This window comes from Dama dama, chromosome Y, assembly GCF_033118175.1.
Source record: "Dama dama isolate Ldn47 chromosome Y, ASM3311817v1, whole genome shotgun sequence".
NCBI lineage: Eukaryota > Metazoa > Chordata > Mammalia > Artiodactyla > Cervidae > Dama > Dama dama.
This window is the reverse complement of record NC_083715.1, coordinates 12611108-12638551: the sequence shown is the minus strand read 5'-3', so window position 1 is coordinate 12638551 and position 27444 is coordinate 12611108. Positions and strand designations below refer to the sequence as shown.

Sequence of the window (27444 nt, the reverse complement as noted above, 5' to 3'; positions counted from 1 at the left end):
TACATTCTAGGTACATAGATATATAAATACCTAGGTTCATAGAGGCATAGATATTTATATACATAGACATATAAATACTTATGTACATATAGACATGACTATGTATATACAGATATAAATATCTATTATAGATACATATAGACACAGGCACCTATATACATAGACATGTAAATATCTGTATACACAGAGGATGGTTACACAGTGGACAATGAAGGAGACCACCTTATAGACAAAATAAGTGATACAGATAGTAGCATTTATAAGAGCATACTAGGAGAGAGAAACATGAACAATTTCAAACAAAGAGAACACAGCTAAGCAAGATGCATGTGACTAGTTTTAATGTGATGGCACTAAACCAACAAGTCTGCAGGGGGTCAGTAGATGAAGGCAAATTCTGGAAGGGTGAGATAGTGAAAACTAGTTAAATGTTTCATCTTTGTTTACAAAGTATACCTTATAAATTTTTGGATTCATACTTGTTACCTCCTTAAGTATGTATCACCTATATAACCTCATATGCCCACATCCAAACTGTTTCAACTCAAATCAAGCATAACTCCAACTTGTTGCAACTCTAGTTAGTCAACTGTTGCAATTTCATGAAAAAGACACATTGGGATTCTTTTGTATAGACCAGTAATGGTTAGAATTTCTGTCTAATGTTTTTTTTTTTTTTTTTTTTTTTTATTTAGTGTCCTTAGAGATCATTTAAAATTTCAACACTTCTCCCTGCTTCACCTTGTTCTGATTCAATGGACATTGGAAAAGTTATGGAAAGAGTGTTTAATATAATCTGAACTCACCAGGTATCTATTGTTTGGTGCACATAAAGATCTGAGAAGTAGGCTTCGATGGATGTAAAAATAAATATTGTGGATATAGAACATAATTAGAAATTGCGAGAGTCACTTGACCAGAGAGCAATCACAATGGATCCACTTCATCTCCCACACCCATGAGGACAAGTTTATCTTGGTAATAATATCAGCAACTGAAGAGTTAAAGTGTTATCACTGTGAAAATTGATTATGAAAAGAAATCTATAGAATGTTTTCATAGATAGGATGCAACTTTCCAAGAGGCTTTAAATTTCAGGTGAATGTTTTATTATTTGAAATCTTGAGTGGATTACAGACTCTGTAAGTTTCACAGACTGTTCAAAGTTACATTCTCTTCCATCCTGGACTGAATCCATTACCTTTTGGTTCATGCACTTGTGACACACTTCATCAGCTTAGAGACAATCTGTGTTGGGGAGTGTTCTGAACCAATGTGTGCGTACCAGCTGCAGGTCTGACAAGAAACATTCACTCTCATGTTGTTGTAGTTGCTGCTCAGTGGCTAAGTTGTGTCTGAATCTTTGTGACCACATGGACTGCAGCACACCAGGAATCCCTGCCCATCACCAACTCCTGGAGATTGTTCAAACTGCTGTCCGTTGAATCAGTGTTGCCATCCAACCATCTCTTCCTCTGCCATCCCCTTCTCCGTTTGCCTTCAACCTTTCCCAGCATCAGGGTGTTTTCCAGTGGGTCAGCTCTTCACATCGGGGGGCCAAAGGATTGGAGCTTTGGTTTCATCGTCAGTCCTTCCTATGAATGTTGAGGACTGAGTTCCTTTAGGATTGCTGGTTTGATCTCCTCGCAGACCCAGGGACTCTCAAGAGTCTTCTCTAGCACCACAGTTCAAAAGCATTAGTTCTTCAGTGCTCTGCCTTCTTTGTGGTCCTACTCTCACATCCATACATGACTACTGCAAAAACCAGTAGCTTTTACTCTCACATATGGGATACCAAATTTGTTTTTACATATTGCCTGCTATATTTAGGCTCTTGGTTCATACTTCATGTACCCATGTAGTGTTGTATTTCAATCCAGTTTGAAACAGAGCTTTGTTTGAAGAACGTTTTGCCCACCAGCAGTGTCCTATTCTCACCAGCACCTCTTACCTTGGTGTGACATCTCAAAACTCAGAAACTCTTACATGTTGATATGAATATCAATTTCATTTTAGCAGAGTTTAAACAGAGAAGTGACAAAATCAGGGTGCCTATTTTATCAGGTTTCTCCAGGCAGAAAATTGAAGCTTGATGTGGTTCAGTTGCTCAGTCGTGTCCAACTCTCTGCCACCCCATAGACTGCAGCATGCTGGCTTCCCATCCCTCCCCATCTACCAGAGTTTGCTCAAACTCATGTTCATTATGTCGGTGATGCTCTCCACACATTTCGTCCTCTGTCATCCCCTTCTCCTCCTGCCCTCAGTCTTTGATATTGAAAGTGTTAGGAGGCAGAGTTCTGCTTATGAGCCCCTTGACTCAATTTTTTCTTGCAAGAATGTTCTTAGGTATTTTTCAAGTGTGACCTTTCATTCATATAATAGCAAAAAACAGAATTAGAAGAAACCACTTTGAAACAACAGATCGTTTCTCTCCTGACAATCTGAACACAAAGGAACCAGTGGGAACCACAAAGATCTGGGCGCCAAGTTTTTAAGAATATTTTAGGTTGGCAAATACTAACTAGTATGCTTTCCATTTCAACAATTCTTATTCTGATACAGAATATCCTTTTCTAGAAGGCTTCCAGTGTGGCTGCCTCCTGCTGGAAGCATGGAAGAAGGAATCAGGGAACTTTCTGTCTGTCTTTACAAGACACTGGACTCAACTCTAAGAAATCCCTGGATCTTCCCTGGATCCTGACCACCACATGGCCAAAGATAGTGGTAACAGTTTTGTTTTGCCTGTTAAAGTGTTTAATGACAAAGATTCTCTCGGTTTCCTGATGTGGGTGACATGTGGGGCCCAGTGATGATTTTTTCTTTAAGAAAGTTACTTGCCAGTTCCCACCTGAGGGTGATGCCCCTGTCCAATGATGAGAGACTTGTGCCTCCAGGAGAGCAACTTTATGTTACTTTAAACCTGACCAACTTCTGTCTGCATGGTAGATTTAGACCTCTCTGTCTTGTCTAGGGGTTTCCTTGGTGGCTTAGATGTTAAAGAATATGCATGCAGTGCAGGAGAACTGGGTTCATCTCTGGATTGGGAAGATCCCCTGGAGAAGGGAAAGGTAACTGAATCCAGTATTCTTGCCTCCAGAATCCCATGGACAGAGGAGGCTGGAGGGCTACACTCCATGTGGTCACAAACAGTCAGACATGTCTGAAGGATGAATACTTTGACTTTTCAATCCTGTCTGCATGATTATGTTTAGACAGGACATCTTGATTTCTGCAATGAGAATATTGACACCTGACCATGTTCTGTGTGCACGAGGATGTGGAGACCTGGGTGCACACTGGGCCTGGCCTCCGTCCTGGAAAACTCCGTGCCTGTGTCTGAATGTCAGTGCTCAGAGGTCTGGGGTCTGGAACTGAGGTGGGCCTCTCTGGGTAATGTGCCCTGCTCTGAGAGGGGTTCCATGGCCCTCCCAGGGTCAGCGCTGCAGTAGGGCTCTTGGTCTTTCCTCCTGGCAGGGTCACCTGCCCTGAGGCTCATGGAGACTCCTCGGGTGAGCTACTTGGTAATTATTCCAGTTTTCTAGCATATTCAGTTTGAGTAGGGAGGCAGGTTCACCTGGCTCATTGATTCCAGGGTACAAGGATCAGGCACAAAACCAATGGGCAGCAGGTGAGGTTGCTATGTGATCGCCTTCCCGTCAGCCATCCCTGCTCAGCAGACACCAGACCAGACCCTGGTCTTCTAGCCCCATGCCTGGTGTGTTTTCTCAACACCTCAGTGGGAAAATAAAGAACGGAGCCTGCTGGAACCAAGGCAGTGTGTTCAGCATTATCGTGACAGCTGTGAAAACAGTTAGTATCAGGCAGAACCAAAGGGCAGGAGAGGGCGACTTCTCTGGGATGTGAGAAGCTTCCAGGAACCCAGGGGGTTCCAGGAACCCACTCGTTTCTGCCTTTGGGGCCCAGCCATCAGGGACCTGCTGTCCTAACCCAGAGGCAGGAGGGCAGGAGAGGCAGGGTTTGGGGACTGTGTGGGTCTCACCCCATCCACACAGGTCTGGATCCTGTGCCCAGAGACCCCGTGTCTGCTCTTCACCTCTGTGTGTCTTGCCCCTTGGAGATCCCCAACATCTGAATTGAGGGTGTTGCCCTGATTAACCTGTGGTCTTTCTTCTCTTAATCTTGGGACATTCACATGAGGCCCGGCACCTTTGAATGGGTTGCTGCTCTTTGTTCTGCTGGGTGAAATCCTTTGGCGGTGTCATATTAATATCATAGTGTATCACAGACCTAATCTGTAGGGTCGCCACTCTCTGGGGTCCCCTAGATGGATCTTCTGTAATTTAATTTTTATTTTCTATTGGAGTCAGGCTGATTTCCATTGTTTTATTAGTTTTACCTGTACAGTAACTTAATTTGATTTTACATAGAAGGGAATCTATTGTTTTTCCATTTTTTTCCTCATATAGCTTATTACAGTCTCTCTAGTAGAGTTCCTTCTTCTGTCCACTAGGTCCTATTTGCTTATCTATTTGTTAGATCTTAGTGTGTATATTGATCCTAAACCCTTTATCCCTTCTTTCTTTCTTTTGATACTCATAATTTGATTTTCACAGGCTGTGAAGTCTGTTTTGTACATTAGTCATTGTTATGAATTTATAGACTGCGCCCGTAAGTGATATCTCATGATGTTTGTCCTTCTGTGTCTGAGTTCCCTCACCTGGTGTGATGACTTCTTAGCACACCCAGGCTGCTGACAGCATCCCTGTTTCACTCTGTTTTATGGTTGAGAGGTGTTCCAGTTGTAGATGTATGCCTTGTCGTCACTTTTCTTCCACTGGACCTTTTGGTGGATTCCATGTCTTGCCTATTGAAATAGTGCTGTCCTGAAAATCAAGGTGCACGTGTCATTTTGAATGGTGATTTTCAGTGGACCATGCTTCCCTGATAGCTCAGTTGGTAAAGAATCCGCCTGCAATGCAGGAGACCCCAGTTCAATTCCTGGGACAGGAAGATCCGCTGGAGAAGGGATGGGCTACGCACTCCAGTATTCTCGGGCTTCCTTTGTGGCTCAGCAGGTAAAGAATCTGCGTGCAATGCGGGAGACCAGGACTTGATCCCTGGGTTGGGAAGATCCTCTGGAGAAGGGAAAGTTTACCCACTCCAGTGTTCTGCCCTAGAGAATTCCATGGACTGTATAGTCCATAGTGTTGCAAAGTGTTGAACACGACTGAGTGACTTTCACTTTACATTCTCTGGACCTAGGCCCATGAGTGGGATTGCAGGGTCGTAGGATACCTCTATGTCTTGTATTTCTTGGAAGCTCCATGCTGTTTTCCATAGTGCCTTCACCATTTACATTCCAAAAAAGATTGTAGGAGGATTTCATTTTCCTTATATTCTTTGCAGATGTTTTATTTTATTTATTTATTTATCTTTTTTCTTTGTAGATCATTTTCATAATGGCCTCCGTGACCAGCGTGAGGTGATACCTTATTGCAGTTTTGATTGGCAGTGATTTAATAATTATTGGGGTGGACAATCTATCCATGTGCTTTATTATTTTATACTTTGTGAGTACAATTTATCTCTTGAAACTTGCCTCTTGAAACTTGGTCCTGTTTGGAATTCTTTTCTGATGAAATACCCCAGGACATTTCTTGAGGGCAGATGTCATTTAAAGCCCTGTCAAACTTGTGCCTATTTAGAGCCCTTCAGCACCTGTTTTATGGCTTCCCTGCTCACTTGGTTTTAAAAGAATCCACCTGCAATGCAGGAGACTTTCAGGAGACCTGGGCTCGATCCCTGGGTTGGGAAGATTCCCTGAAGATGGAAATGGCAAACCATTCCAGTATTCTTGCCTGGAGAATCCCATGGATATCCTTTGTCCTGGCAGGCTACAGTCCATGGGGTTGCAAAGAGTCGGACATGACTGAGCAACTAAACAACAAAAACCGCACCAGTTTTGACATGTAAATATTGATCTGACTAGCTAATTATTCCCCCCACCACCTGCCACCTTTCCATTTTGTTAAGGGTAAGTTTCTGAGTCTGTGAATCTGTTTGCATTTTGTAATGACGCTCATTTGTATCCATTTTTAGATTCCACAGAAGTGATACTCTGTATTATCTGTCTTTCCCTTTCTCAGTTATTTCACTTAGTTTGATCACGTCTAGTTTCTTCCCTGTAACTGGAAATGGCATTATTTCATCCTTTTTCATGTCTGAGCAATATTTCATTGTATATATGTACCTCATTTTCTGTGTCAGTTCTTCTGTCCTTGTACAATTAAGTTGCTTCCTTGTCGTGGCTGTCGTACCTAGTGCTGCCATGATCTTTGGAGTGCAGGTGTCTTTAAAATTGTGCTTTTTTCTGGATCTACTCCTAGGCATTAGATTTCTGGGTCACTGGGTACTTCTGTGCTTAGTTTTAAAAGAACCTCCATAATGTTCTATCTAATAGATGTACCAATTTACATTCCCACCAACAGTGTAGGAGGCTTTCTCTCTTTCCACACCCTCTGCAGTATTTATTGTTGTAGGTTTTTGATGTTGCCATTCTGACTAATGTGGGGTGATACCTCATGGTAGATTTGATTTGCCTTTCTCAAAGAACTAGTGATGCTGAGCATCTTTTCATGTGCTTTTATCACCGGCTCTTTGACCTCTTTAGAGAAACATGCATTTAGACCTTTGGCTGATTTTTTTGTTGAGTTTTTTTTTTTTTTTTTTTTTTTTAAATGAGCTGTACTAAAAATTTGTATGTTTTAAAGAGAAAGTTCTTGTGAAATCAATCCTGAATATTCACTGGATGGACCGAAACTCCAATCTTTTGGCCACCTGATGCAAAGAGTTGACTTATTGGAAAAGACCCTGATGCTGGGAAAGATTGAGGCCAGGAAGAGACGGCTTTACCCACTCGACAGACATGAGATTGAGCAAACTCCCAGAGATAGTCAGGGCCAGGGAGGCCTGGCATGCTGCAGTCCATGGGGTCACAAAGAGTCAGACAAGACTTAGCAACTGAGCAACTACAAAAACCTGAATCCTCCTGAATATTAATTGCCTAGCAATTCAGCTGGCATTTAATATTCAGTTGTCCAGTATGAAAAGACAAACAGTTATGACACTGAAAAATGAATTCCCCTGGTTGGTAGTTGCCCAATATGCTACCGGAGAAGAGTGAAGAAATAAATCCAGAAGGAATGGAAAGGCTAAGTCAAAATGGAAACAGTTGTTGGGTGTGTATCGTGGTGTAAGTAAAGTCTGATGCTGTAAAGAGCAATAATGCATAGGAACATGGAATGTTAGGTGTATGAATCCAGGTGAATTAGAAGTTGTCAAGAAGAAGATAGCAAGAGTGAACATTGACATTTGTGGAATAAGTGAACTACGATGAGTGGGTTAGGGTTAGGGTTAGAATGTGGTCCACTGGAGAAAGGAATGGCAAACCCCTTCAGTATTCTTGCCTTGAGAACCCCATAAGCAGTGTGAAAAGGAAAAAAAAAATGTTAAGACACTGAAAGATGAAATCCCCAGGTGAGTAGGTGCCCAATGTGTTACTGGAGATCAGTGGAGAAATACCTCCAGAAAGAACGAAGGGATGGAGCCAAAGCCAAAACAACACCCAGTTGTGGATGGGTCTGGTGATCAAAGCAAGGTTCGATGCTCTCAAGAGCAATATTGCATAGGAACCTGGAATGTTAAGTCCATGATTCAAGGCAAATTGGAAGTGGCCAAACAGGAGATGACAAGAGTGAACATCGAAATTTTAGGAATCAGCAAACTCAGGTGGACTGGAATGGGTGAATTAAACACAGATGACCATTATATATATTACTGTGGGCAGGAATCCCTTAGAAGAAGTGGAGTAGCCATCATAGACAACAAACGAGTCTGAGATGCAGTAATTGGATGCAATCTCAAAAACAACAGAATGATCCCTGTTAGTTTCCAAGGGAAACCATTCAATGTCACAGTAATCCAAGTCTATGGCCCAACCAGTAATGCTGATGAAGCTGAAGTTGAATGGTTCTATGAAGACATACAAGGCCTTCTAGAACTAACACACCCAAAAAGATGTCCTTTTCATTAAAGGGGACTGGAATGCAAAAGTATGAATTCAAGAAATGCCTGGAGCAACAGGCAAATTTGGCCTTGGAGTACAGAATGAAGCAGGGCAAAGGTTAATAGAGTTCTGCCAATAAAATGAACTGGTCATAGCAAATACCCTCTTCCAACAACACAAGAGGAGACTCTACACATGGACATCAACAGATGGACAGCACCGAAATCAGGTTGATTATATTCTTTGTATCCAAAGATGGAGAAGCTCTATACAGTCAGCAAAAACAAGACCAGGAGCCATTTATGGCTCTGATCATGAGCTCCTTATTGCCAAATTCAGAGTGAAATGGAAGAAAATAGGGAAACCACTAGATCATTCAGGTATGACCTAAATCAAATCCCTTATGACTATACAGTGGAAGAGAGAAATATATTTAAGGAAGTAGATCTGATAGACAGAGTGCCTGATGAACTATGGATGAAGGTTCATGGCATTGTAGAGGAGACAGAAATCAAGACGATCCCCCAAAATACAGAAAAATAAAAGAAATACAAAAAATCAAAATGGCTGTCTGAGGAGGCCTTACAAATAGCTGTGAAAAGAGGGAAGTGAAAAGCAAAGGAGAAAAGGAAACATATACCCATTTGAATGCAGAGTTCCAAAGAAGAGCAAGGAGAGAGAAGAAAGCCTTCCTCAGGGATCAGTGCAAAGAAATGGAGGAAAACAATAGAATGGGAAAGACTAGAGATCTCTTCAAGAAAATCAGAGATACCAAGGGAACACTTTATGCAAAGATGGGCTCAATAAAGGACAGAAATGGTAGGGACCTAACAGAAGCAGAAGACATTAAGAAGAGGTGGCAAGAGTACACAGAAGAACTGTATAGAAAAGATCTTCATGACCCAAATAATCATGAGAGTGTGATCACTCACCTAGAGCCAGACATCCAGGAATGTGAAATCAAGTGGGCCTTAGGAAGCATCACTATGAACAAAGCTAGTGGAGTTATGGAATTCCATTTGAGCTATTTCAAATCCTAGAAAATGATGCTGTGAAAGTGTTGCACTCAGTATGCCAGCAAATTTGGAAAACTCAGCAGTAGCCACAGGACTGGAAAGGTCAGTTTTCATTCCAATCCCAAAGAAAGGCAATGCCAAAGAATGCTCAAAGTACCCCACGATTGCACTCATCTCACACACTAGTAAAGTGATGCTTAAAATTCTCCAAGCCAGGCTTCAGCAAGACATGAACCATCAATTTCCAGATGTTCAAGCTGGATTTAGAAAAGGCAGAGGAACCAGAGTTCCAATTGCCAACGTCCGCTGGATCATCAAAAAAGCAAGAGAGTTCCAGAGAAGATCTATTTCTGTTTTATTGAGTATGCCAAAGCCTTTGCCTGTGTGGGTCACAATAAACTGTGGAAAATTCTGAAAGAGACGGGAATACCAGGCCACCTGACCTGTCTCTTGAGAAACCTGCATGCAGGTCAGGAAGCAACAGTTAGAAGTGGACATAGAACAGACATGTTCCAAATAGAAAAAGTAGTACGTCAAGGCTGTATATTATCACCCTGCTTATTTAACTTATATGCAGAGTACATCATAAGAAACGCTGGGCTGGAGGAAACACAAGCTGGAATCAAGATTGCCGGGAGCAATATCAATAACCTCAGATATGCAGATGACACCACCCTTATGGGAGAATGAGAAGAAGAAGGAAAGAGCCTCTTATTGAAAGTGAAAGAAGAGAGTGAAAAAGTTGGCTTAAAGCTTAACATTCAGAAAACTAAGATCATGGCATCCAGGCCCATCACTTCATGTTAAATAGATGGGGAAAGAGTGAAAACAGTGGTTGACTTTATTTTTCTGGGCTCCAAAATCACTGCAGATGCTGATTGCAGCCATGAAATTAAAACACACTTGCTCCTGGGAAGGAACGTTATGAACAATCTAGACAGCATATTACAAAGCATAGATGCTACTTTGCCAACAAAGGTCTGTCTAGTCAAGTGTATTCTTTTTCCAGTGGTCATGTATGGATGTGAGTATTGGATTATAAAGGAAACCAAGCACATAAGCATTGATGCTTTTGAACTGCGGTTTTGGAGAAGATGCCTGAGAGTCCCTTGGACCACAAGGAGATCCAACAGTCCATCCTAATGGAGATGAGTCCTGGATGTTCGTTGAAAGGACTGATGTTGAAGCTGAAACTCCTATACTTTGGCCACCTGATGCAAAGAGCTGACTTACTTGAAAAGACCCTGATGCTGGGAGGGATTGAGGGCAGGAGAATAAGGGGACGACAGAGAATGAGATGGTTGGATGGCATCACCAACTTGATGGACATGGGTTTGGGTGAACTCTGGCAGTTGGTGATGGACAGGGAGGCGTGGTGTGCTGCGGTCCACGGGGTTGCAAAGAGTCAGGCATGACTGAGTGACTGAACTGAACTGAAATAGTGTTGTCGAAAAATTGTTTGATATAGGTGCCCTGGGAGTGCATCTGATTTTCGTCCTAGAGAAGGCACGGCTCACGAGTGTAGCACATCTTCTGTGGAAATTAACATTTAACTATCGCTATAGGTAAAACAACTCAATCATCTACTTCCGAATACCCTGGCTTTAACTCTGATGTTGGAATTATATAGGAGTCAAAATTCAAGTCTTCATAATCTGTATATTCGTAGCTTCAATATCTTTGGTGACTGATAGTTTATGCCATAAGGCATGGAGTGTTAATTTTGTCTATTATGTATAAAAGGCAATTAAGATGAAAATAATAGCTGCTAAGATTTTTCAGATAGTCTACTTCTTGTGTGTCTATAGTGCCAGTGTGTGTGAGTTTTGTTGTCAGAATAAGTGAGATAATATAAACTACTAGTGAGCTGATTAAGAAAACAATTACTAATGTGTTATCAACAAGTGTAAGAATTCTTCGGTGATGGCTGGTGTTGCATCTTGAAAGTCTAGTTGTAGAGGATATGCCATTGATATATACAGATTTTTCACCTATAACTTAACTTCAACAAAGTGATATAATATTTTACTAATATCTCATAAATAGAGAAAGAAATCATGGTTATGATTTTGGCTTGAAATCAGTAGTCGGGGGTTCGATTCCTTCCTTATTTATTTTCAAATGATGTGCATAGGTTCTTTGGGTGTGTGATATGGTTGGTCTACTGTTAAGACCTCATCTTGATGTAAATGCTTCTCAGGTAATGAGAATTATTGGTATTACTGTGGTTAAAGAAATGAATGGGCCTATAGATGAAATATTATTTCATACTGTGTATGCATCTGGGTGGTCAGAATATTGTTGTGGTATTCCAAACAGGCCTAGCAAGTGTTTTTGGAAAAGGTTATGTTAACATCTACAAATACATTTATGAAGTGAGTTTTTACTCAAGTCAAGTTGGGTATAGCCTGAGAATAATGAGATTCAGTGCAGAAAGCCCCCTATAATAGCAAATCTCCCACTGAAAGTACATAATGCAACTATGTAACTACATAGTGTATCTCATGAAGAAAATATCTGAAGATGAATTAGCCAGGAAAATTCCTGTTAACCCTCTGACTGTGAAAAGAAATATAAAACCTAGGACTCACATTATAGCTGGGTATCGTTTAATGCTACTGTCATGAGGCATTGCTAATCAACTGAACATTTTTACTCTTGTTGGCCTGGTGATAATTATAGTGGCTGATGTGAAATAGGCTTGTGTGTCAACATATATCCCTACTGTGAATATATGATGTTCTCATACAATAAATGCTAAGAATCCAGTTGACACTATAGCTCAGGCCATTGCCATGCACCTGAAAGTTTCTTTTCCCCTTAGTAATAGGTTACAATATGTGAAATCATCCTAAATCCTGGCAGAATCAAAAGATATACTTCAGAGTGTCGGAAAAATCAGATCAATGTTGATACAGTATTGGGTCCTCTCCTCCTTCAGGATTTAGATTTCAGTCTGTTAATAGCATAGTAAACATACCAGCTGCCAATACAGGTAGTGATAGTAATATGGCTGTGACTAGGACTAATCAAATGAATAACAGCGTTTGACGTTGGGATATGGCAGGGGTTTATATTAATAGTTGTAGTAATAAAATTGATAACAACTAAGATAGAAGAAACACCTGTTAGGTGTAGAGAAAAAGTAGTAAAGTCTACTTAAGCTCCAGCAAGAGCTAGATTTCTGGCTAAAGGGGTAGATAGCTCAGCCTGTGCCAGTGCCTGCTTCAGCTATTGGTGATGCAAGCAGTAAGAGGAAAGAGGGAGGGAGAAGTCAGAAGCTTATTTATTCAAGGAAAACTATGTCATTAGCTCCAGCTATTAGGGAAACTAATCAATTACCAAAGCCTCCAATCATCATAGGGAGTACTATAATGAAAATTATTACAAATGCATGAGCTGTTACAATTGCATTATAAATTTGGTCATCTCCAAGTCGAGTTCCAGGTTGGCCCAACCCAGCACAGATTAAGGCGCTGTGCCTACTGTTGCCAGCCAAAATCTTGGCCTTCTTTGCCCACTGACGCTGATCGAAAAATATGGCGACCGGGTTTGGAGGAAATAGAAAGGTGGCTTTTATTCTTAGCTGGAAGAGAGGAGAAACTCAGTAGGCTTATGCCTCGAGAGCTGTGCCCTGCCCCCCATGAGGAATCTAGGGGCTTATAGAAGGCAAGAGCTCACAGTCAGGAATCAGTAATGAGGAGCAAAGGGGATAGGATCTTGATTTCTTCCTTTTGCATTGTTTCAAAGACAGTAGGAGACTGATGTCAATAACCCAGTAATTGAGTCTGGCATTTGGTGATCCTGTGGCCTTCTTTCTGATATGTAGCTACAAGGGGAAGAGTGTTCTGAGGGTAAACAGCAGAGAGGGGATATATTTAGCACAGAGTCAAAGGAACATAGGTGCCAAGTGTAGCTTCAGCAGAGTTTAGGGACAGAAAAGCAAACTTAGTCCCAGACATTCAGCGTGAGGAGCAGTTACAGGAAAAAGAAAAGTTAGGAATGTTCAGGCCTGCTCACTCTTCTCTTTATCTTCTTTGTTGTCAGAAAAGAAATGAGAAAAACTCACTCCTCCTTTTTCTCTTTCACTGCAAACCTGCCTCCCGGCTCAAGCACCAAATAGTAAGTATATAGTACTGATATCTTTATGGTTAGTTGAAAATGATAAGCAGTTAATGAACATAGGCAGAATGGCTGAGTAAATCTAAAGACAAGGGTTTAATCCACTTTTTCTTTTTACTAAGTCCTGTATGAATATTTCACTTTGAATTGCAAATTCAAAGAAGCCAGTTCAATTTGCTGGGACTTATACCACTTTTTTTTTTTTTTCCCCTATTTTCCTTTTGTAATAGAAGTAGGTTGAAATCAGTTGACCAGGATAATTAGCTGTTAACTAAAAGTTCATGGGGTTATAGCCCACCAATCTAGAGAGGGTTCAGCTTGAGGTGGCTTGTTTGCATTCAACTGATGTAAGATATAATCTTGCAAACCTTATGAACAGGAATTAAGTAAATTATACTTGCTCAGGGCTTTGAAGTATAAGGAACATCCTTGTAGTACAGGAATTTTCCTGTATTTCATATAATAAAGAACCTGCTTGCAATGCAGGAGACCTGGGTTCCATCCATGGATCGGGAAGATCCCCTGGAGAAGGGAATGGCAATCCACTCCAGGATTCTTACCTGGAGAATCCCATGGACAGAGGATTCTGGTGTGCTACAGTCTATGCGATCGCTAAGAGTTGGACATGACTGAGCGACTAAGCATACAGCACACAGGGCATTGAAGGCTCTTGGTCTAGTTAACCTAAATTCCTATTCCAGCGCTGAGAGAATTGGTGTTATGGGTGGAAATATTGTGGCTATTGCAGTTATTGTGGATAGGAGTGTTATTTGTTTCATAGAGTAGAATCGTCATGTTTTCTCTGTTATTTGTGGAGAGGAATAAATTTAATGCCGTGGAGTGTGTGAGTCATATGTTGAAGTACAGTAGTGCATGATTGCTATTACTGTTGGTAAAATGATGCTTTTTTTGGTCATTGTTATCTTTTCAATAATTATTCACTTGAGTTTCTATCCTAATAGTGGTGGAAGGTCTCCTATTGATAATAGAATAATGAGGATAAGGGTTGTTATGATTGATATCTTGTTGCATGTATGTGATAGTGATAATGTGGTGGTGGTGGAGTTGGTTATGGACATTCTGAATATGGTGGAAGTTGAGATAATATAACCAGGTTTAGTGGAGAAGGCAATGGCAACCTACTCCAGTACTGTTGCCTGGAAAATCCCATGGATCGCGAAGAATCAGACACGATGGAGTGACTTCACTTTTACTTTTCACTTTCATGCATTGGAGAAGGAAATGGCAACCCACTCCAGCGTTCTTGCCTGGAGAATCCCAGAGACGGCAGAGCCTGGTGGGTTGCCATCTATGGGATTGCAGAGTCGGACACGACTGAAGCAACTTAGCAGCAGCAGCAGCAACCAGGTTTAGTGCTGTCAGAGTGGGATTACATAGTACGATGGTGTTTATACATCCTATGTGGGCCATTGATGAATAGGCTGTGATTTTGCATACTGCATCTGATTTCACCATCCTCAGCCTCCAATTATAGTGGGTAATGTGGATATAGCTTGTATCAACTTGGGCTTCCCTGGTGTTTCAGATGATAGAGAATCTGCCTGCAATGTGGAAGACCTGGGTTTGATCCCTGGCTTGGGAAGATCCCCTGGAGGAGAGCATGGCAACCAACTCCAGTATTCCTGCCTGGAGAATGCCCACAGCAGAAGAGCCTGGTGGGATACAGTCCCGGGGGACAAAAAGAGTCAGACACGGCTGAGCGACTAAGCCCAGCACACAGTACACTATTAAATTAATTGATGGTTAAGTTTGGTATAGCACAGACATGGGTACAAGTTTTTGTCATGGTCATAGAATGAAGCCAGATGTTAGTAAAATGTCTAGTATACCTTCTGGTACTCCAATGTGAGTTGCAGGTATTTCCAGTTTTCATAAGGCTATTGTTAGTAATATGGATGCTGTTGGATTAAATAGTTTTGTGACAGTCCATTGGCCTGAGAATAATAAACAATGACAGTTATCATGAGTAATATTGATGTGGTGGATTGTGTCAAGTATTTAGTTGATGCTTCTGTTGCTCCTGGGTAAGATTTATTTATTTTGATGGGGATGATGCCTAATATATTTATTTCAAAGCCAAACAGATAAGTAATCAATGGAGATAATTATAATGACAATAAATCCTGAGATAATAGTTGATAGGATAATGATAAAGATGATGGGAGTTATTAGTACAGAAAGGGTATAAATGAACATTTTTGGGGTACAGGCCCAATAGTTTAATTAGCTGACCTTACTTATAGAATGTGGTGTAATTTGGTAGCACAAAGAACTTTGGATTCTTAGGGGTCTGTTCAATTTCTATTACTCTAGATACAAGAGAATTTAAATCCCTATTATTTACTCTCTCAAAGTAACTCTAGTCAGACGCATTTCTTATGCTTGTGGACGAGCACTTGATAATAGGGTGGATAGGATATGTGTCATATGCATAGGGCTTATTGTTAGGGATTGAAAATATTTGAGAATAAATGTATTCATTGGTCATATTGGAATCAGGGTTCTAATGCTCAAATTGATAGGAAGGAGACTGTTAATAACAGTGATTTGGTTCAGTTCAGTTGCTCAGTCCCATCCGACTCTTTGTGACCCGATACACTGCAGCACACCAGGCCTCCCTGTCCATCACCAACTCCTGGAGTCAATCCAAACCCATGGTCCATTGAGTTAGTGATGCCATCTCACCATCTCATCCTCTGTCTTCCCCCTCTCCTCCCACCTTCATCTGACCCAGCATCAGGGTCTTTTCAAGTAAGTCAGCTCTACACATCAGGAGGCCAAAGTATTGGAGTTTCAGCTTTAGCATCAGTCCTTCCAATGAACATGCAGGGCTGATCTCCTTTAGGATGGACTGGTTGGATCTCCTTGCAGTCCACGGGACTCTTCAAGAGTCTTCTCCAACACCACAGTTCAAAAGCATCTGTTCTTCAGCCCTCAGCATTCTTTATAGTCCAACTCTCGCATCCATATATGACCACTGGAAAAACCACAGTCTTGACTAGACGGACCTTTGTTGGCAAAGTAATGTCACTGCTTTTTAATATGCTATCTAGATGTGTCATAGTTTTTTTTTTTTTTTTTTTCCCAAATAGTAAGCATCTTTTAATTTCATGGCTGCAATCACCATCTGTAGTGATTTTGGAGTCCCCCAAAATAGTCTGTCACTGTTTCCAATCTTTCCCCATCTATTTGACAAGAAGTGATGGGACCAGATGCCATGATCTTAGTTTTCTGAATGTTAAGATTTAAGCCAACTTTTTCACTCTCCTCTTTCAGTTTCATCAAGAGGCTCTTTTGTTCTACTTCACTTTCTGCCATAAGGGTGATGTCATCTGCATATCTGAGGTTATAGTTATTACTCCTGGCAATCTCAATTCCAACTTGTGCTTCCTCCAGCCCAGGGTTTCTCATGATGTACTCTGCATATAAATTAAATAAGCAGGGTGATAATATACAGCCTTGACGTACTCCATTTCATGTTTGGAACCAGGCTGTTGTTCTATGTCCAGTTCTAACTGTTGCTTCCTGACCTGCATACAGGTTTCTCAGGAGGCAGGTCAAGTGGTCTGGTATTCCCGTCTCTTTCAAAATTTTCAATAGTTTATTGTGATCCACACAGTCAAAGGCTTTGACATAGTCAATAAAACAGAAATAGATGTTTTTCTGGAACTCTCTTGCTTTTTTGATGATCCAGCAGATGTTGGCAATTGGATCTCTGGTTCCTCTGTCTTTTCTAAAACCAGCTTGACCATCTGGAAGTTCACAGTTTATGTATTGCTGAAGCCTGGCAGAGCCACCCTCCACCCCCGGCCCCAAATAAATTCTGTCACTGTTTCCGTTGTTTTCCCATCTATTTGCCATGAAGTGATGGGACTATTTGCCATGACCTTAGTTTTCTGATTGTTGAGTTTTTAGTACACTTTTTTTCCAAAGAGGGTGTTTGCTTTTACCAGTGCATTCACTTGCCAGAACTCTATTAGCCTTTGCCTTGCTTCATTCTGTACTCCAAAGCCAAATTTGCCTGTTACTCCAGGAGTTTCTTGGCTTGCTTCTTTTGCATTCTAGTCTTGCAGGTCTTCATAGAACTGTTCAACTTCAGCTTCTTCAGCAATACTGGTCAGGGCATAGCCTTGGATTACTGTAATATTGACTGGTTTGCCTTAGAAATGAACAGAAATCCTTCTGTCGTTGTTGAGACTGCATCCAAGTACTGCATTTCAGACTCTCTTGTTGACTATGATGGCTACTCCATTTCTTCTAAGGGATTCTTGCCCACAGTAGTAGATATAATAGTTTTAATAATACGTGAACTGTGAACATCAAGATGTTCAAGCTGGTTTTAGAAAAGGCAGAGGAACCAGAGACCAGATTTCCAACATCCACTGGACCATTGAAAACAAGAAAGTTCCAGAAAAATGTCTATTTCTGCTGTATTGACTATGCCAAAGCCTTTGACTGTGGATCACAATAAATTGTGGAAATTTCTGAAAGAGATGGGAATGCCAGACCACCTGACCTGCCACTTGAGAAACCTATATGCAGGTCAGGATACAACTGTTAGAACTGGACATGGAACAGCAGACTGGTTCCAAATTTGAAAGAAGCATGTCAAGGCTGTATATTGTCAGCCTGCTTATTTAACTTATATGCAGAATACATCATGAGAAACGCTGGGCTGGAGGAAGCACAAGCTGGAATCGAGATTGCTGGGAGCAATATCAATAACCTCAGAAATGCGGATGACACCACCCTTATGGCAGAAAGTGAAGAAGAACTAAAGAGCCTCTTGATGAAACTGAAAGAGGAGAAAGAAAAAGTTTGCTCAATGCTCAATATTTAGAGGCGAAGGCAATGGCACCCCACTCCAGTACTCTTGCCTGGAAAATCCCATGGTTGGAGGAGCCTGGTAGGCTGCAGTCCGTGGGGGCGCGAAGATTCGGACACGACTGAGCAACTTCAGTTTCACTTTTCACATTCTTTGATTGGAGAAGGAAATGGCAAGCCACTCCAGTGTTCTTGCCTGGAGAATCCCAGGGATGGGGGAGCCTGGTGGGTATCCATTTACGGGTTTGACAGAGTCGGACACGACTGAGCAACGGAACTGACTGACTGATGTTTCTCTCATATGCTGGAGCAGCAATTGTGTCACACTCGAGTGACTCTGAGGAGATACCCCACGTCCAGAGGCAAAGGCGAAGCCCCAGAAAGATGGTACGAGTGGCACAGTCACATTCAGAATCAAACCCCACACCTGCCAGAGACACTCAGAGGGCTCAAACGCACCCTGTGCACACCAGGACCTCAGCCACACAGAGACTGAGACAGAACTGTGTCTGGGTGTGTCCTGAGGAGATACGGGTCAGCAGTGGACTGCCGCAGGGCCAGGGACTCTGGGTGCAATAGACCTGGGTATGGCAGAAGCCCTCTTGGAGAAGTTCACCATTAACCCACCACAGAGCTGCCAGGACCTCCACAGGACTGGGGAAACAGACTCTTGGAGGGCACAACAGAACCTAGTGCACACCAGGACCCAGGAGAAAGGAGCAGTGACCCACAGGAGACTGATCAAGACGTGGCCATGAGTGTCCAGGAGTCTCTGCTGGAGGCGTGGGTTGGCAGCGGCCTGCTGCAGGGTTGGGGACACTGACTGTAGCAGGGCCCGCATGGCATCTTTTGAAGGAGGTCGCCATTATCTTCAACACCTCCACAATAGTTTGGCCTCAGGTCAAAAAACAGAGAGGGAACACAACCTCGGCCTTCAACAGAAAATTGTATTTCCATCAGAGGGCAGACAGACTGAAAACCACAATCACAGAAAACTAACCAATCTGATCACATGGGCCACAGCCTTGTCTAATTCAACGAAACTATGAACCATGCTGTGTAGAGCCAGCCAAGACAAACGGGTCCTGGTGGAGATTTCTGACAAACATGGGCCACTGGAGAAGGGAATGACAAACTACTTCAGTATTCTTGCTTTGAGAACCCCATGAGCAGTATGAAAAGCAAAAAGATAGGACACTGAAACATAATCTCCCCAGGTCGGTACGTACCCAATATGCTCCTGGAGATCAGTGGAGAACTAACTCCAGAAAGAATGGAGAGACAGAGCCAAAGCAAAAGCAACACCCAGTTGTGGATGTGACTGGTGATGGAAGTAAAGTCTGATGCTGTAAAGAGCAATATTGCATAGGAACCTGGAATGTTAAGTCCGTGAATCAAGGCAAATTAGAAGTGGTCAAACAGGAGATGGCAAGAGTGAACATTGACATTTCAGGAATTAGTGAAATAAAATGGACTAGAATGGGTGAATTTAACTCAGATGACCATTTTGTCATTTGGGCAAGAATCCCTTAGAAGAAATGCAGTAGCCCTGATTGTCAACAAAAAAGTCTGATGCAGTACTTGGATGTAATCTCAAAAATGACAGAATGATCTCTGTTCATTTTCAAGGCACACCATTCAATATCACAGTAATCCAAGTCAATGCACAGACCAATAATGCTGAAGAAGCTGATATTGCACGGTTCTATGAAGACCTACAAGACCTTCTAGACTTAAATTGAAGAAAATAGGGAAAACCACTAGACTGTTCAGGTATGACCTAAATCAAAACCCTTATGACTCTATTGTGGAAGTGACAAATAGATTCAAGGGGTTATATCTGCTAGACAGAGTGCCTGAATAACTATGGATGGAGCTTCATGACATTGTACAGGAGGCAGTGATCAAGACCATTTCCAAGGAAAAGAAATGCAAAAAGGCAAAATGGTTGTCTGAGGAAGTCTTACAAATAGCTCTGAAAAGAAGAGAAGCAAAAGGCAAAGGTGAAAAAGAAAGATATACCCATTTGAATACAGAGTTCCAAAGAAGAGCAAGAAGAGATAAGAAAGCCTTTCTCAGTGATTAGTGCAAACAAATAGAGGAAAACAATAGAATGGGAAAGACTAGAGTTCTCTTTAAGAAAATTAGAGATACCAAGGGAACAGTTCATGCAAAGATGGGCACAATAAAGAACAGAAATGGTAGGAACCTAAGAGAAGCAGAAGATATTAAGAAGAGGTGGCAAGAATACACAGAAGAACTGGACAGAAAAGATCTTCCAGACCCAGATAATCATGATGGTGTGATCACTCACCTAGAGCCAGACATCCTGGAATGTGAAATCAAGTGGGCCTTAGGAAACATCACTATGAACAAAGCTAGTGAAGGTGATGAAATTCCAGTTGAGCTATTCCAAATCCTAAAAGATGATTTTTTGAAAGTACTGCAGTCAATATACCAGCCAATTTGGAAAACTTAGCTGTGGCCACAGGACTAGAAAAGGTCAGTTTTCATTCCAATCCCAAAGAAAGAGAATTCCAAAGAATGCTCAAACTACTGCACAATTGCACTCATCTCACATGCTTGCAAAGCAATGCTCAAAATTCCCCAAGCCAGGCTTCAACAGAGCGTGAACCATGAACTTCCAGATGTTCAAGCTAGATTTAGAAAAGGCAGAGGAACGAGAGATGAAATTGCCAAGAACCACTGGATCATTGAAAAAGCAAGAGAATTCCAGAAAAACATTTACTTCTGCTTTATTGACTATGCCAAAACTTTTGACTGTGTGGATTACAACAAAGTATGGAAAATTCTTCAAGAGATAGGAATACCAGACCACCTGACCTGCCTCCTGAGAAATATGTATGCAGGTTAGGAAGCAACAGTTAGAACTGGACATGGAACAATAGACTGGTTCCAAATAGGATAAGGAGTACGTCAAGGCTGTATATTGTACCCTGCTTATTTAACTTATATGCAGGGTACATCATGAGAAACCCTGGGCTGGGTGAAGCACAAACTGGAATCAAGATTGCCAGGAGAAATATCAATAACCTCAGATATGCAGATGACATCACCCTTATGGTAGAAAGTGAAGAAGAACTGAAGAGCCTCTTGAAGAAAGTGAAAGAGGAGAGTGAAAAAGTTGGCTTAAAACTCAACATTCAGAAAACTAAGATCATGGCATCTGGTCCCATCACTTCATGGCAAATAGATGGAAAAACAGTGGACACAGTGGCTGACTTTATTTTTTTGGGTTGCAAAATCACCGCAGACAGTGATTCCAGCCAAGGAGTTAAAAGACACTTGATCCTTGGAAGGAAAGTTATGAGCTACCTAGACAGCATATTAAAAGGCAGAGACATTACTTTGCCAATAAAGGTTTATCTAGTCAAGGCTGTGGTTTTTTCAGTAGCCATATATGGATGTGAGAGTTGGACTATAAAAAGAGCTGAGCACAACAGAATTGCTGCGTTTGAACTGTGGTGTTGGAGAAGACTCTTGAAGAGTCCCTTGGACTGCAAGGAGATCCAACCAGTCCATCTTAAAAGAGATCAGTCCTGGGTGTTCATTGGAAGGATTGCTGTTAATGCTGAAACTCCAATACTTTGGCCACCTGTTGGGAAAAACTGGCTCATTTGAAAAGACCCTGATGCTGGGAAAGATTGAAGGCAGGAGAAGAAGGGGAAGGCAAAGGATAAGATGGTTGGATAGCATCACCAGCTCAATGGAAATGAGTTTGGGTAAACTCCAGGAATTGGTGATGGACAGGGAGGCCTGACGTGCTGCGGTTCATGGGGTTGCAAAAAGTCGGCCATGACTGAGCGACTGAACTGAACTGAGGATAAAAATTTGTTGTAAGTGTCATGCGTTGAAGTCAAGTAAGAATCATGCTATTGTTTTAATAAAACCGGTATCAATATAGGGTTCGGAGAAGGCAATGGCACCCCACTCCAGTACTCTTGCCTGGAAAATCCCATGGATGGAGGAGCCTGCTAGGCTGCAGTCCATGGGGTCGCAAAGAGTCAGACACGACGGAGTGACTTCCCTTTAACTTTTCACTTTCATGCATTGGAGAAGGAAAAGGCAACCCACTCCAGTGTAGCTGCCCGAAGAATCCCGGGGACGGAGGAGCCTGGTGGGCTGCCGTCTATGGGGTTGCACAGAGTCGGACCTGACTGAGCAACTGAACTGAACTGAGGATAAAAATTTATTGTAAGTGGCATGCGTTGAAGTTAAGTAAGAATCACGCTATTGTTTTATAACCGGTATCAGCGTTGGGTTCGAAGAAGGCAATGGCATCCCACTCTAGTACTCTTGCCTGGAAAATCCCATGAATGGAGGAGCCTGGTAGGCTGTGGTCCATGGGGTCACAAAGAATCAGACACGACGGAGTGACTTCACTTTCACTTTTCACTTTTCATACATTGGAGAAGGAAATGGCAACCCACTCCAGTGTTGTTGCCTGAAGAATCCCAGGGACGGAGGAGCCTGGTGGGCTGCCATCTATGGGGTTGCACAGAGTCGGACACGACTGAAGTGACTTAGCAGCAGCAGCAGCAGCAGCACGGGGTTACACAAAACAGGTCCACACGCCCCTGGCCCCGCTTTCTCACATCCACGCCCCCGTGCCCTGCATCCCCACATCCACGCAGCACAAGCCAGCACTCTGCCTCCTCTTTCCAGTCAGTCTTTGGGCTTCACTGAGGTGTTTTGGCCCTGGGGAAGGAAATGGCAACCCACTCCAGGATTCTTGCCTGGAACACCCCATGGACTGAGGGGCCTGGTGGGCTACAGTCCATGGGGTCGCAAAGAGTCGGACACAGCTGAGCGACGGATGTGTTATTCAAAATTGCCTGTAGTGCTGCCGTGTTTGCATCTGCCGTCCACACCATCATCCAATGAGCAGGAAGGACATAATCCCTGCTCCTTCTCAGCCAGTAAGTCATTGGAAGACATTATTAGTGGTAACAAGAATTAGTATTGTAACAACGAAAAGGAGTGTTTGAAGAATCAGTTAATGTGGGGGTCTGAGGGAATGGATCATATAGAGAAGTCTATAATTGATCATATGACAAATAGGGCCACCAGCACACGTTATTGAGAAATAATCTATTTTAGAACTGAATGATAGCTTAAGGGTTTGTAGTGTGATTCAGTGCCAGTCTGAGATAATTATCTCTTGACCTGTATACATGAATATTATTGTTGGAACTAAGCTAATGGTGAAGGCATATGAGATAATCTTACATATAGAGGGTACGTGGTGGTTTTACAAATGTTAGTGCTTGTTATTATGATCGATGATATACATAGTGAGGCTAGAGTGAAAGAGGAAATTTAATTTATCACTTTTATTTGCAGTTGCACCAATTATTTGGTTCCTAACACCAGTGGATAAAAGTTTGAAAAAGCCATGCTGTTAGTCATGGGAGCATAGAGTCAGCAATTCTTATCTACTTCTGTGTTAAATAAGAAGGTATTGTCTTCTCTTACTAGATTCACAATCGAGTGTTTTTCTCTAAACTATATATACAGTATAGGGGGCCTAGAATGATTTTTGGGTTTAAGCATAGGAGTAGAAGAGGTAGGATGGGTAATGATATGAGAGCATTTTCTCCTGTAAAAGATGGAGATACAGTTTATGTGGTGTGTGTATTTTCCTCACTGTGTTGCAATGACTATATATAAAGAGTATAGGGCAGCAATTACTATATGAATTCCTATTAAAATAATTGCAATGTTTGATCACGAGAAGGATATTACTACAAATAACTCTCCCACCAAGTTAATAGTTGGGGGTAGAGCTAGGTTAGTTTAACTTGCTGGCAATCACCAGGTTGCCATTAGTAGGAGGAACATTTGTAGGCTTTAGGCTAGGATTATTGTTTGGCAATGGACCTGGTAATTTGAATTTGCCAGGCAGAACAATACAGAGGACGTAAGACTATGGGCAGTTATTAAGGCTGTGGCTCCTATACAACTTCAAGGTGTTTGGGTAAGGATAGCAAAGGGCTATGTGGCTGACAGAAGAGTATGCAGTGAGTGATTTTAGGTCTGTCTGGCATAAGCAAATGGAGCTGGTTATAATTATGCCTCATAAGGACAATAGAATGAGTGGATACCCTATGAAGTCTGTTGGTGTGTTTCAAACTATTGTAATTCGTATTTTGTAGTATACCATAGCATCCAAATTTTAGTAGTGCTGGCAGCATAGCCAGAGCTATGAAGCCTGCAATAGGGGCCTCTTCATGTGCTTTAGGTAGTCAAAGGTGGAGGCCATAAAATGGTATTTTTACTATAAAGGCAACTATGCATACTAACCATATGAAACCGTTGGATCAAGAGTTGGATACTGATTGGGCTCAGCAATAGAATATTTAAAGGTCCTACTGTATTTTGAATGTAGACAAGTATTCCTAAGAAGGGGAGAGACCTTACTAGGGTATAAAATGATTAGAGACCTGCCTTAACGTGTTCTGCTTGATTTCCTCTTTGGGTAATGATAATGAGTGTTGAAACTAGTGTTGCTCCAAATAGAATATATAAAAGAATGAATTTTATGGCAGTAAATGATATAATTAAAGTAATTATAGTATGACTAGCAGTGATAATATTTTTTTTCTGGTAGAGATTCTTTTAATACGTGGTGTTGACTATTAGTATAAGGTGTCATAATCATGTAGTTAAAATCAGTGGTGGCGTCCATAGGGAGCGGGAGAAACCTAGTGAGAAATTGAGGCTGTTATCATTTATTAAGGAGGAGTAGGCTTGTGAGTCTAATTAGGAGGCTGTGCATGGTGGTGTTAATTCAGATTAACCTGGTGATCACTTTAGTGGTATTGTTGCTGACCATAATCTTGGCCTTCTCTGCCTGCTGAAGCTAAATAAAAGGACATGGAGACAGACTCTGGAGGAAATAGAAAGCTGGCTCCAATTCTCAGCTGAAGAGAGGAGAACCCAGCAGGCTCATGCCTCAAGACCTGTGCCTGCCCCCTTGGAGGAGTCTAGGGTCTCATAGAAAGAAGGGTTCACAGTCAGGAGGCAGTGTGATAAACAAAGGGGATAGGACTTTGAATTCTTCTTCTTGCATTTATTCACAGTCGCATCAGTTCAGTTCAGTTGCTCAGTCATGCCTGACTGATAATGGGAAAGACTGAAGGCGGGAGGAGAAGGCGACGACAGAGGATGAGATGGTTGGATGGCCTCACTGACTCAATGGACATGGGTTTGAGTAAACTCCGCGAGTTGGTGATGGACAGGGAGGCCTGGTGTGCTGCAGTCCATGGGGTCGCAAAGAGTTGGACACGACTGAGCGACTGATCTGAACTGAAACCACTCCACTAGATTCTTCCAAGTGTGTAGCCCAGAGCGTTCTGCCTGAGGGAGCTGAGATCACACAGGTAAAACGTGTAACAGCTCACAGGTTGCTCAGGACAGTGGAACTGACAGCCCTTCCTTGGCAGCCAGGAATCTGAGCAGTGATGAGAGCCTCGCCCCCTCGTGGTCCCAGGGAGAAGGAACCTGATCGGCCTGCTGGCCGGTCCGAGCCACTACTGGGAGGTCCCTGCCTACCCTGACCACTGGAGCGGCCCAGGGGCCACTCTCTCAGGCCCCACCGAGCCCCTGCCCCACACCCGTCTGGAGTGTCCTTCCAGGCCGTCGTAACGGGAATCTGTGCTGGGAACTCAGCAGAAAGCCGGGAGGCCAGCCAGGACCTTCCTTCACCGAGGACGTGACATCACCAGGTACACTGAGGTCACACATGGTGGGGAGGCCGTTTCCGATGGTGGTCTGTGCTGAGAAGGACACAGGACTCGGGGAGGCAGGGGCTGACGGGTGGCGAGTCCAGAGAGGCGCCTTCTTGGAGGAGGGGGCATGCTCAGACAGAACTGCATCTGGGCCCGGAGCTCCAGCAGGGCTGGCCGGCGGGTGAGGAGGGCAAGGCCGGGTCTCAGCCCCAGAAGTGGTGCATCTGGCCTCTGGTAGAGTTTCTGTCCCCAAGGACTGGGGTTATTGTCTGTCTCCTCACGGCTGTCCCGTGCCTGGAACACGACCTGGCCAGAGGCAGGTGCTAAGCAAATATCTGTGAATGAGTGGACGGTCCGAGTGTGGAGATGCGCAGGACAGTTGGCGTCAAGCTGCAGAGTCGGGGTTAAGTAGAGTAGGAGGCTGAGCCAGGAGAGAGGCTTTCAGGGTTTCTAAACCTGGACTCCCAGCCCCCATGGGCTCAGCTCCACCCAAGCCCGTCTGCTCCCCAGACACACTGTTTTCTATGGTACATTCCCTCTGGCCTTCACTCATCTGCGTATGCTGCCTTGCATGACTTAAAAGCGGCTCCAAGTCTGCTCTTCCCACCTGTGCCTGAAGCCTCTTTATGCTTAAGCTGGGGGATCCCAAGGGCGCCCCCTGAGTTGGGGCCCCTTCCCTGACCGGGGACGGGTGCTCCTTGTCTGTGCCGTGGGCTCTGCTCTCTGCAGTTGTCTGCCTGTTCGGGTCTCTGCCTGACCCAGGGCCAGGAGTGTTCATGGGTCGGTGTGTCCCCGCTGATTCTAGCCATCCCCCAGGCTGAGTCCTGCTGGCCTGCATCACGACACTGCCATTTGCTGGTGACTCGGGGCCCACCCTGGAGCACCACTGACAAGGTGCCCACTGGTCTCAGCTGGACCTCGCTGTTGGGCCGGGAGCCAGATGGTCAGTGCTACTAGTGCCTGTGGGCATGGCTGCCATCACAAGCCTTCTCCTTGGGGCTCAACAGCTGAGCCGGCAGTGCGTGTACAGAACATCTGCAGACCGGCACAGGCGGTCAGTACTGGGCCTCAGCCAGAGAGCGGAGGCACCGACGTGGGGCCTGCCCTCCATTAGGGCACTTTCCGGCCTCCTGGGCTCTGTTTTGTCTGACCTTTGAGGAATGGGCAGAGCTGCTGTGCTCATCCTGGCCCGCTCGCTCCAGAGCTGCCCTCACAGACCTCCCCTGCATTGGGATCTCACCAGTACATTCCTGGTCCCAGCACCAAGCCAGGGCGTCCCGGGGCCCCTTCAGTTAAGGGGTCAGGGGAAGCAGAGCCGCTTTATTTTGAGCTGGAGGGGGAGTCATTTGGGTAGAGTTCTCATTTCCTCTAGCGACACTTGAGGCTTACGGTGCCGAGGGCTCCCAGCCAGCCTGTGGGCCGCCGTGGGACTCCGTCTCCTGTCGGCCCCTCTTCTGACTGGTTGGTCCATGTTCTGACTGCTCGACACTTGGTGCTCCTGGGTTGAGTGTCTATTGTAATTGGCTAGGGTCTGTTTTTTTTTTTTTTTTTTTTTAATCAGTATTTTTTTTTTTTTTTGAAGTATATCTGGTTTACAATGTGTTAATTTCTGCTCATAGCTCAGAGATACACTTATACACACATATACATTCTTTTTAAAAATATTCTTTTATAGTTTATCATT

At 43.2% G+C, this 27444-nt stretch overlaps 1 pseudogene; it reads right to left on the bottom strand.

The window, feature by feature from the left end:
• Positions 1–27231, bottom strand: part of LOC133053592 (histone-lysine N-methyltransferase PRDM9-like) — a 78149-nt pseudogene extending 50918 nt beyond the window's left edge.
• Between the last annotated feature and the right edge of the window lie 213 nt (positions 27232–27444).